At 49.3% G+C, this 12,556-nt stretch overlaps 1 non-coding gene across 1 annotated transcript; it reads left to right on the top strand.

The window, feature by feature from the left end:
• Positions 1 to 1,076: 1,076 nt before the first annotated feature.
• Positions 1,077 to 1,148, top strand: trnaq-cug (transfer RNA glutamine (anticodon CUG)). Its single transcript has one exon. It is a non-coding gene; the product is annotated as a tRNA-Gln (tRNA).
• Positions 1,149 to 12,556: the final 11,408 nt, after the last annotated feature.

Genomic DNA, 12,556 nt, shown 5'->3' with positions numbered 1-12,556 from the left:
TGGGACCTCAAATAATTTGTCATTTAGCTGGGAAATATTTGCGAAATGGCAATAGCTTGTGTGCTGCCTCATGAAATTGTATGCTTCCCTACACCTGAGGGTTCCATGAGCGCTCTAGATCTCAGCTTTAGTCCCGGTTGGACCTCAAATATTTGCTCATATACATATCCGTCGTATGCAAAAGTTTGGGCACCCCAATCAATTTCAACATTTTCTTTATAAATTCAGGCTTCTCAAAATGCTTTGGACGTCACAGCAGTTTCCATAGCGTAGTGGTCATCATGTTCTTCTAAGACGCGAAACGCCCCCTGTTTGAGACTAGGTGGAAACAACATTTTCTAAATCTATTTGTCAGTGTTGTCTGCTTTGCAAATTGGGCCAGGGACACCTTGGCAAACAGGAGCCAGAAGCTCTCTGAGTCAGCAACAGCCAGGTGTGCGACACTCCGCTACAATGCTCCCCTGACCACGTGTAGGCCGAAACCAGCCTCTAATTTGTGTTTCCATTTTTTTTCCTTCAACTGTCAAGCCAACACTTTGCTTCTTGGCTTGGCCAGCTGCCTGCAGACCCACTCCAGAACTGCCTCCAGTTCATCCATGCAAGAAGACATTCAGTGAGTGCAATTTATCAGGGTACAAACTACTGGAGCTTAATCTGTTGGTTCATGGTCACCCCTTATGAACGTTAAAATCATTTCATGCCCATATCGCTTATTTCGAGTTGCTTATATTGTTCATCTTGTCATTCGATGATATTCTCATTCTTTGCTATCCTTTCGCAATCAATCAATCTGTCAATCAACCAATATGTCAATCAATCTGTCAATCAATCAATCAATCAAATAATGTTTGCATGCTGTGATTGTGAGCACTCTGAATCTAGCAATCCAAGTTCAAGTCTTGGTGGAACTTCCAATTTGTTGTCATTTACATGGAACAAACATTTGAAAATTCCAATTCAGTACTTTGTGTACAGTCCTATGAGTGTGTAAGCCCTGCCTCCACTACTTTTGTCAATTTCGTAAAATGAGCGCCTTGTGCTCAGAAAAATTATGCTCCTCCTTCAGTCATTGCCAGGGTGCTATGGTGTAATGGTGAGCACTCTGGACTCTGAATCCAGTGATCTGAGTTCAAGTCTCGGTGGGACCTCAAATAATTTGTCATTTAGCTGGGAAAAATTTGCAGATGGCAGCAGCTTGTGTGCTGCCCCATGAATTTGCATGCTTCCCCACACCTGAGGGTTCCATGAGTGCTCTAGACTCTGAATCCAGTGATCTCAGTTCTGGTCTCGGTCTGACCTCAAATATTTTGTCATATGCAAGAGTTTGGGCACCCCTAATCAATTTCAAGATTTTCTCTATAAATCCTTGGCTTTTCGGATCAGCAATTTCAGTTAAATATATCATATAGCAGACAGACACAGTGATATTTGAGAAGTGAAATGAAGTTTATAGTAGTTACAGATTTGTCAAGAAGAATGGACCATTATACCTTCAACCAGAATCCACACTCTCATTGGAAGCTATAGGAAGTGTTTAGAGCAGTGGTTCTTAACCTTGTTGGAGGTACCGAATCCCACCAGTTCCATATGCGCAATCACCGAACCCCTCGTTAGTGAAAAAAAATACATGTGTTTTTTCAAATTCAAGACATAGATGTTTTCTAACTGGCACACAAAATGAGCCGTGCATGAACATCACCTTGTTCACAGAATAAAACCAACACAATGCATGAATTCACAAGAAATGACATACCAGCAAATCAGTGTGACGTCTGCTTTTGCCTTTGCGAGACCAGTTCAGATATGCGGATATATAAATCAGGTGTGTTCGGACCTCTCCAGCGGAGGCTCTGCTGAACCCCTGAAACCGACTCACCGAACCCCCAGGGTTCGACCAAACCCAGGTTAAGAACCACTCGTCTAGAGGCTGTTATTTCTGCAAAACGAGTATCTACTAAATTTATGTACCTGCCTTCTTTTGTTGAAATAATAATTGCACATTGTCAGCAAATCCAATAAACTTCATTTCACTTCTCAAATATCACTGCCGCCATCCACCGTGTATGGATTCGGGCTAGCGCCCATGATTAAATTGGGCTAGTTGATCAACAGCAATGTTTTAAAGAAGGGCTCGTCTGGGAGTTAAATCCAGGACCTCCCACACCCAAAGCGAGAATCATACCCCTAGACCAGGGGTGGGCAAACTTTTTGACTCGCGGGCCGAACTGGGTTCTAAATTTGGACCGGAGGGCCGGACCAGGAGCAGATGGTATAGGCGTTGTGTGAAGTCATATAAGCGACCTGTAAAGGTCATTGCATAAAAGATCTTGGCCTTTAGTAGGTAGTAAAGCATGGATATTCCAAACAAGTTTTTTGAAAACAAATGCATTCATTAACAGCATTAAAAAAAAAAAAAATCACTAAAAAACTGCTATCAGTGATTCTCATAAAATACGACACTGTTATTATGAATAACAATCTCCATCACTTCAGTGCCTGCAGGTCAGATTAATGAAAGATGTTTATCTTATGGGATCACATCAAACGGCAAACATTCTGACCAAATATATCATCTTGAAGAATCGGTGAAAGCATACATCCAAATAAAGTAATCAAAACAGCAACACGGTGAGGGGTATCTGAAAATCAGAGCAGAGTTTTAACTCGCAAACACCTGGTAACAGAGGTGAGGAAACGGGAAACACTTAAGAACTTTACAGGTTAAGATTAGTCGCAAATAGGTGGTGCATCAATGTCCTTGAGCATCCTGCATTGTTTGAAAATGAGAATGGTCGCTAGTTTCAATCCCTGCTATGTGTACAAATCATATTCAAAATGCATTTTTTTACAATAAACTTGAGAGCCTCCCGTTCATTTTCAGTGGGAACAGTGTTGTTGGTGTCCCTTTTTTGCTAGTGCGTCATAGTCTGGAGTAAAATTTGTTGTGGCAATTCTTAGGCGAGATCCGAGGTGTTGGTCCGTTTACCTTGATCTGTGACGGGTTGATGTTGATGTGGCTGAACGTCACGTCGCGTACGTCGAGCCAAATCGGCCACTCTTTTTTAAACACTCGGCACTCACTTCTTTTTTTCGGGCCACTCATTTTAATGGAAGGATTCCAGGGGAAGGTTTGTGGGTGGCTTTAGCGCAAAACTGCATCTGAAAGCTCAGCGCGCGAATTATAAGAATGCTGTCGTCAAAGCCCACGCTCTAAATTCGGGACTGATACGAATAGAGCGAGAGTGCGCCAAGTCCGTACTACTGAGTACGTACACGCACTTGTGAGTGTGCACCGAGCTTTCTGACACGGCTTCCGGTAGTAAATGCGCAGGCGAGCGCTTCGCCATCTACTGGGAAAACGCAGTCATTGCAGGCAAAATGACAAAAAAAAAAAAAGTTTAATAATACAATTTGTTCAGGGTTGGCGGGCCGGATTAAACGGTCCCGTGGGCCGGATGTGGCCCGCGGGCCGTAGTTTGCCCACCCCTGCCCTAGACCAACGAGCCAAAACGAGACCTGGCAGACCATGACCACAAGGAATTTCGGTTTCTTTGTGTGTCTTGACATATGAAGGGATTGACAATAAAGCTGACTTTTGACTTTTTTGACTTTTTTTGACATGTTACATTCCGTGTAACGTTGGCCTGTCAAACGCTCCACATAATGATAGACAACAGTGTTTGCAAGAAGAGCTCGTCCGGGAGCTAAACCCGGGCAATCATGCACCCTAAGCAAGAATCATGCAAGATTCATTCCCCCGTACCAATGAGCCCCATAGTAGACCAGCTGACCCCGTTACATTCCGATTGGTAGCCCATGTGACATGGACCTGAAGACTGAATGTGTCTTAATTAATGGAATAAATGGAATCTGGTTGGCCTAAGGCTCCTAATTCCCTAACTTCAACCCCTAACGCTAACTCTAAAACCGTAACAATAACCAAACCCTAATAATTAACCCCTTACCTGCTAACTCGCTAACGGTAACCCCCTCACCTTTAACCCTAACCTCTAATGCTCCCCCTAAAGGTAGTGCCCTCTAAACCTGAAGGCAGGCATATATGAACCAGACGAGCAGATTGCCCCATTTCAGTACTGTTTCAGAAAAGTTTACAGATGGTTATTATCCACATAATAGTTATGCACGCGTGTGTTCTGTGAGCGTTCCCCTTTCTGCCTCTTCCCTTTCCTTTCTCCTGCCAAGCAGTCCATCTTGGCCCAACACAGGGCATGTTCCTCGTTAGTATCGTGGATAGTATCTCTACTTGTCGCGTAAAAGACCGGGGTTCGGTTCTCAACCCAAGTGTGTTAACCTATGTTTGCAGCAGAGTCATTATATAGCTGGATTGGTTGTGCGTGCATCTGAACTTAAGTGAGTGACCTGTAGGTTTTTCAAAATGAACTCAAACTTTTATCTGTAGCCGCCTTCTACTAAATCAGTGGTCCCCAACCTTTTTAGCGCCACGGACCGGTTACGTGTCAGAAATATTTTCGTGGACCGACCTTTATATAAATAAATAATACATTTATATACTATGTGCCTTCTTATTTTTACTTTGTGTATTGTTTACTTGAATGTTTTGTTTGTCTGTGGACCAATTGGGTGTAATATGTCTCGTCTCCACCGTTGGATAGTAGGAAACGCAGTTTTGATCTCTTTGTATGTCTTGACATGTGAAGAAATTGACAATAAAGCAGACTTTGACTTTGACAATGTGTTACAGTAATCCAGGCGCGACATAATAAATGCATGTATAATAGTTTCCGCATCACCGGTCGAGAGAATCGGACGAATCTTACCAATATTACGGAGGTGAAAAAGCGCAATTTTAGTTATGTTCTTAATGTGCTTTTGAAAGGAGAGAGTTTGGTCAAAGATTACCCCGAGATTAGATACAGTATCGCTCTGAGTGATAGTACAGGTATCCATAGTTATAGTGGTTTCCTTAAATAAGTGGTGATAACAAGCTGGACCAATTATCAACATCTCAGTTTTATCTGGGATAAGACGAAGGAAATTGAGAGACATCCATTGATGGATCTCCGCAAGGCACGCCTCAAGATTAGAACAGTCCCGCGGATTTGTCATCGATAACGGCATATATAATTGAGTGTCATCAGCGTAACATTGAAAACTAATGTTATATTTATGTATTATGTCGCCAAGCGGAATCATATACGTGTTCAATAGAATTGGTCCGAGTACCGATCCCTGCGGGACACCACAAGTAACGTTATAGAGCTCAGAGGTCGCATTACCATGGACTACTCGTGTTTTTGCTATGAATGGGAGATTTGAAACCGGCCTATAATTACTGAGACAGTCCGGGTCGAGATTTGGTCGCTTAAGTAGCGGTTTAATGATAGCGGTTTTAAAGGCTGTTGGCACTATACCAGAGGAGACAGACAGATTAATTATATTTAAGACAGACGGTCCTAAAATTTGAAATAATTCTTTGAATTGTTTGGCTGGAAGCAGGTCGAGTGAACATGTCGTTTGTTTAGCCGCACTAACCAATTGCGTAAGCCTTTCAAGGGACACACTTTTAAAATTTGATAGGGTTATTGCATGTTCGGCAGCGCCGGTAATGGGCGGTCTCGACTGAGCGATTGGAACTGTCATCTTGATCTCATCCCTAATGGATTCAATCTTTCAAGCGAAAAATTTCATGAACCCGTCGGCTGAGTGGAAGGAGCTATCGGAGGTCGGATGGCACCGCGTCAGCTTTGCCACTGTATCAAATAAGTATTTAGGATTGTTTTTATTGAGATTAATAATTTGCGAGAAATAATTAGTTTTTGCTAAAATAAGCGCATCTTTGTATTTCAGGAGGCTGTCGCGCCATGCCTGATGGAAAACCTCAAGTTTGGTTCAACGCCATTTTCGTTCATGCTTTCTACATAATTGCTTAAGCGTTTGTGTTTCACCTGTGATCTGTGTAGTAGGCTTTCTACGGCGAGTTTTCAGACGTAGTGGCGCTACCGAGTCGATGGCATTTAACAATGTCGCATTCAATCCATTTGTAAGATTATCAATTGAGCCAATATATGCTTGAAATATATCATTGGAGCCACCGTGTATCACTATATCTGAGTGGCTAGTGTTGTTGGACCTACGCTGTTGACTAGACCTATTGCGAGCTAGCGCCCTTAGATTAGCTTTTATGTCGGGTGCTCTGCCTCCAGGGATACACAATACCGTGGCTGGAAATAATTGTTTTTTCAAATCAGATGAGTGGAAACGTTTCAAATATTTCACAAATAGTTTTAAGAAGATTCTTGAAAGTTACGACAATTTGAAATTTTAGTATGACATGAATTTAAAGTCAAAAGTCAAAGTCAAAGTCAGCTTTATTGTCAATCTCTCCACATGTCACAACACACAAAGAGACCGAAATTACGTTTTTCTCTATCCCACGGTGACGAGACACATAACACGATAGACATACATGTACGCGACACAATATAAAAACAAGAAGGCAAAAATTCTAACAATCAATAGTAAGAGTGATGAATAAATAATAAATAAACAGATAACACAATAAATAACGGAGCCAGCAAGCATAGCGCAAAAGTAAAAAACATCATAAACAAAAAGGCACAAACAATAAATAAGAGTAATAACAAATAATAAATAATAAGAGCCAGTGTGCATTCAGACAGTTCAGACAGTGAAAGTACAGGACGCTACGCAGAACGGGGGAGCGAGTTCAGGATCCTAACAGCCTGGAGTATGAAGCTGTTTGAGAGTCTGGAGGTGCGGGAGCGCAGACTTCTGTACCTCTTCCCAGAGGGCAGAAGCTCGAACAAAGAGTGAGCGGGGTGACTCGCATCACTCACAATCGTGGTCGCCTTGCGGGTGAGATGGGAGGTGTAAATGTCCTTCAAGGAGGGGAGCGAAGCACCAGCAATCTTACCAGCCGTGTTCACTATGCGCTGCAGGGCCTTCAAGTTGTAGTCAGTGCAGCCGCCACCCCAAACAGCAATACAGCTGGAGAGGACGCTCTCAATGGTGCCGCGGTAAAATGCAGTCATGACGGCCGGAGGAGCGCCCGCTCGCCTAAGTTTCCGCAGGAAGTACAGGCGGCGCTGGGCTTTCTTTGCCAGTGATGCGGTGTTGGTGGACCAGGAGAGATCCTCACTGATGTGCACCCCCAGGAACTTGGCGCTGCTCACTCGCTCCACCACAGCACCGTCGATGGTCAGCGGCAGGAGTTGGGTGTGACCCTTCCGGAAGTCCACAACAATCTCCTTGGTCTTGTCGACGTTCAGCAGGAGGTTGTTGTCCCTGCACCACGTGGTCAGAAGGTCAACCTCCAGCCTGTATTGAGTCTCGTCTCCCTTGGTGATGAGACCCACCAGAGTCGTGTCGTCAGCAAACTTCACGATACGGTTGTCGCTGTAGGTTGCAGTGCAGTCATGCGTCAGGAGGGTGAAGAGCAGCAGACTGAGCACGCAGCCTTGGGGGGCCCCCGTGCTCAGCGTGATGCTGGCGGAGATTTTGTCGCCAACACGTACTACCTGTGGCCTCTGACAGAGGAAGTCCAGTAGCCAGTTGCAGAGGTAGGTACTGAGGCCCAGCGCGTCAAGTTTGCTGATGAGGCGTTGTGGCACAATGGTGTTGAAGGCAGAACTGAAGTCCACAAACAGCAATCTCACATACGAGTCCCTCCTCTCCAGGTGGGTGAGGGCCGAGTGGAGGGCAGAGCAGATGGCATCCTCAGAAGACCGCTTGGCTCGGTACGCAAACTGGAAGGGGTCAATGGTGGGCGGGAGAACGGATCGGATGTGCTCCATGACAAGCCGCTCAAAGCACTTCATGATGATGGGCGTAAGTGCCACGGGGCGGTAGTCATTGAAGCAGGACGGAGCGGGTTTCTTCGGCACAGGTACGATGGTGGCAGCTTTGAAACACGACGGGACGATGGCCTGCTGCAGGGAAGTGTTAAAGATGTCCGTGAAGACATCCGTCAGCTCACCAGCGCAGTCCTTCAGCGCCCGACCCGGGATGATGTCAGGGCCCGCCGCCTTACGGATGTTGATGGCGGCAAGCGCCCTCCTCACGCTGTCGGCGGAGAGGCACAGGGGCAGCTCGTGTGAAGGGGGAGTGGCCTTCAGCGGGCAAGTGCTGTTCTGAGCGTCGAAGCGAGCAAAGAAGCGGTTGAGGTCATTGAGCAGACGGACGTCGCCTTCACAGCTCTGCGGCGCGGGCTTGTAATCCGTGATGGTCTGAATGCCCTGCCAAAGGCTCCGTGCGTCCCTGCTGTCCTTGAAGTGGGCGGTAATTTTGCACGAGAACGCCCTCTTTGCCTCTTTGATGCCCCGGGACAGGTCGGCCCTCGCAGTCCTCAAGCCAGCCTCATCCCCTGCTCTAAAGGCTATGTCCCTGGCCCTCAGCAGCCTGAAGACAGCCCCTGTCAGCCATGGCTTCCGATTAGCCCGAGTGACGATGGATTTTGAGAGAGTCACATCATCAATACACTTCCTGATGTAGGAGGAAACAGAGTCAGTATACTCCCCAATGTCTGTCCGATCGTCGCAAGTGGCAGCCCTCCTAAACATGTTCCAGTCAGTACAGCCAAAGCAGTCACGCAGTGCATCAGAGGCACCCTCAGGCCACACCCGTACCTGCTTGCGAACCGGCCTGGACGCTCTCACCATTTGTCTGTATGCGGGCAAAAGCATAACAGTGATATGGTCAGAAAGTCCAAGATGGGGGAGGGGGGCGGCTTTGAAAGCTCCTTTATGCGAAGAGTAGACCCGGTCCAGGAAGCTGTCGCCACGCGTAGGAAAATTAACATGCTGGTGAAGCCTCGGAAAAACAGACATCAGGTTAGCATGATTAAAATCCCCAGCGAAGATGGTGAAACCGTCAGGGTGCGCTGTCTCTTGTTCACTGACAGCCTGGTACAGTTCACTAAGAGCCGTGACCCTGTCGCCTTCGATGTTGGAAGGCGGGATGTAAACCGCGACTAGCAGAATCGCGTTAAATTCCCTTGGCAGGTAAAAAGGACGGCACTTAATGATCACGAACTCCGCCAGTGGCGAGCAGTGCTTGCATACCACTACAGAGTCCCGGCACCATTCGTCACGGATGTAGACGCATATTCCACCTCCACAAGATTTCCCCCCTTGTACAATGGCCCGATCCGCCCGATAGCACGCTAGCCGCTCCAGATGTACGGCAGAGTCCGGAATGTTGACAGTCAACCAAGTCTCAGTGAACACGAGCACACAGCAGTCCCGCACTGTCCGGTTTGTAGATTGCAGCAGGCGAATGTAATCCATTTTGTTGTCCAGCGATCGAACATTCGCCAGAAGAATGGAAGGCACGGCCGGGCGAGCAGGGCTGGCCGCCAGCCTGGCCCGGACGCCCCCGCGTTTGCCCCTCTTCAGCCTCCTCGCACACCGCTTTCGACGCTTCCCAACCGGGGGAGGAATAGCAGACGAGCCCGGCGACGCTTCAGGACGTAGCAGTCCGAGCTCCTTTGATGTTCCCGCATCAAAGTCCAAAAACCGACAAAACTCGCTTTTGCCGATGTCAAGCAGAACCTGCCTGCCGTACTTGTACAATTGCACAATTTGTTGTTGCGGGCCACAGAAAATGATACGGTGGGCCATAACTGGCCTCCGGGCCTCGAGTTTGACACCGGTGGTCTAGGGGTATGAATCTTGCTTTGGGTGTGAGAGGTCCAGGGTTCAACTCCCAGATGATCTCTTCGTTAAAACATTGCTGTTGATCAACTAGCGCAATTTTATCTGAGGTGCATGTCACATGGGCTGTCAATTGAAACGAAACGGGTTGAATTAACTTACCTTGGGTCTCTTAAATCTGTTGTTTTGATTCTCATCACTTGCCGTCATGTGTCATCCATTGCGCCACTCACCCTACAAGACTGTATCGACTGTAAACTTGTCTGGAAAACTGTCATTGTCCAAAGAAAGGCTGTTTAGCAACAGTGACCAGCAGACAAATTCAACAAGGTAATTTGATTAAACCATAACCCGGATTCGAATCGAACACCATTAACCACTACACAATCATGGCCTATATGTAGTAGCGTTAAATAGGTTGTGCATATTGGCCATGATCGTATAGTGGTTAGTACTCTGCGTTGTGGCCGCAGCAACCCCGGCTCGAATCCGGGTCATGGCATAATCAAATTACCTTGAATTTCTCCCTTGCTTCATATTGCTAAACTACCATCTTTTGGACAATGACAATTTTCCACACAAGTTTACGGTCAGTAGCCGTAACTTAGGTTTAGTGGCGCAATGGATAAAGCATCATGGCATATTCAAATAATGTCACCCTTTTTTTTTTTTTCATTTTTGCAAAGTGTTGCACACAAGCTTACAAGCCACATATTCCTGTGGGGCTCGTGGAGCAATGGGTAACGCATCTGTCTACAGATCAGAATATTCCAGGACTCCTGGCAAGCTCACATGCCATTTTGTGGTCAACATTAGCTATGTGTAATTTATGTGAACTTTTGGGTTGAAGTAACTCACAGACACTGTCAACAAATAGTCTTTCCAATTTTGTCTCTGTTGAGAGATGCTCTCAATTATACATTTTCCTATTGTATGTTTTGTCAGAATATGTTTAAATCGTGTTATTTTCTTATGACAGCATCTTGATTTATTGTGTGATTGGAACCACCTGTGATGACCTGTTAAGTGGGCGTGTTTGATAAAAAGCCTTCCTGCATGCTGCACAGTGGGTCCCTACAAGCAGTTACCGCAGTAGTCGCAGCGAATGGTGTGCAAACAGAATATTCCTCCTCCTTAAACACAGGCCGGTGGAACGTTTGGCAGAATCTCGTGGAGGTCCGGCCGCCTCCTTAAACACAGGCCGGTGGAACGTTTGGCAGAATCTCGTGGAGGACCGGCCGCCTCCTTAAACACAGGCCGGTGGGAACGTTTGGCAGAATTGCGTGACGGCCGCCTGCTCCCGGCGTCCGCACGTGAACGAACACCCCCTCCCGGGGACGGACGTCTGCTCCCGACCGCCGTCCTTCACCCCCTCACCTTCCGGACCCCCGTCTGCTCCCGGCGGGCCTCCGAGTACCCCCCCCCCCTTCTCCCGAACTGACCGACAGGCAATGAGACCCGCCTTGGTAGGGCCCCCACCGGCCCCGGCTCGTGCCGGCGTTGGGTGGACGGTTCCTCCCCACTTGCGGGTCGCTCTCCGTGGAGGACCGGCCGCCTCACTAAACATAGGCCGGGCGAAAATCTGCGAATGTTCTACATCCAAGGAAGGAGGAACCGGCCGCCTCCTTAAACCACCGGCCGGGCGAAAATCTGCGAATGTTATCCATCCAAGGACGGAGGAACCGGCCGCCTCCTTAAACACAGGCCGGGCGAAAATCTGCGAATGTTATCCATTCAAGGACGGAGGACCGGCCGCCTCCTTAAACACAGGCCGGTGGGAACGACTGGCAGAATCGCGTGACGGCCGCCTGCTCCCGGCGTCCGCACGTAAACAAACACCCCCCTCCCGGGGACGGCCGTCTGCTCCCGGCCGCCGTCCTTCACCCCCTCAGCTTCCGGACCCCCGTCTGCTCCCGGCGGGCCTCCGAGTACCCTCCCCTTCTCCCGAACTGACCGACTGGCACTCATGACCCGCCTTGGTAGGGCCCCCACCGGCCCCGGCTCGCGCCGGCGTTGGGTGGACGGTTCCTCCCCACTTGCGGGTCGCACTCTAGCGCCTCGGCCGCCGCGAGAGCGTGCGCTACGCGCCGCCCCCGCAGGCCTTGGCGCGACCGTACGGCCCCGAATCACGCACCTAGAGGAAATCAACGGAGGCCGAGCGCCCGATCTGATCGCGGCACGCCGCGTGGGCGTCCGCCGGCCGCGCCGGTCTACCGCGAATGCTGTTTCTCAAACCCTTGCCTAACCAGACGGCACCGCGGGATGTGCTGTCCCACTCTGCTCGACTATCCGAATAGCCTTTCCCGACTGCCGCGTGGTGGGAGGCGTCTTTCGTGCCGCCGGTGGCGTATGACCCTCCGCGTGAGGTGTGCGGGCTCGGGAGGGCCGCAACGACCGAGTCTGACTCGGACGGGGCGCAGCTTCCCTCCCGGTCGCAGCAATAAGCGCCGAACGCAGCGTTGGTCACCAGCCCCCCGGCGGGTTCGTCGGGAGCGCCGGTACCCTTCCGTAGCTAGTTGCCAGCTGGCCACAGCGGGCCGCACCGACCGAGTCTGACTCGCCAGCTTCCCGTCTGGGTGACAGCGGCGCTGAGAACGGAGGGGCGGCCGGAACCCCTTCGACCTCCTGGCTCCCACCAGTGTCGATCCAACTCCGCATCCTGGCCGCAGCGCGAGACCGGCAGGCCGCAACGACCGAGTCTGACTCGGACGGGGCGCAGCTTCCCGCTTGGGCCTCAGCGCGCGTGCCTCGCGCGGGCAAGTCGCCGGCACAGCGCCGCGCCCCCGACCCCCGCTTTACGGAAACGAAGCGAGCCTCAGCGGGCCGCAACGACCGAGTCTGACTCGGACGGGGCGCAGCTTCCCGCCTGGGTCATCGCACGTTCCCCCAGCTCGGGCCTGGAA

The sequence above is a fragment of the Syngnathus typhle genome, unplaced genomic scaffold (genome assembly GCF_033458585.1).
Source record: "Syngnathus typhle isolate RoL2023-S1 ecotype Sweden unplaced genomic scaffold, RoL_Styp_1.0 HiC_scaffold_27, whole genome shotgun sequence".
Lineage (NCBI taxonomy): Eukaryota > Metazoa > Chordata > Actinopteri > Syngnathiformes > Syngnathidae > Syngnathus > Syngnathus typhle.
The sequence above is the reverse complement of the archived record's forward strand: the minus strand, read 5'-3'. Positions and strand labels throughout refer to the sequence as shown.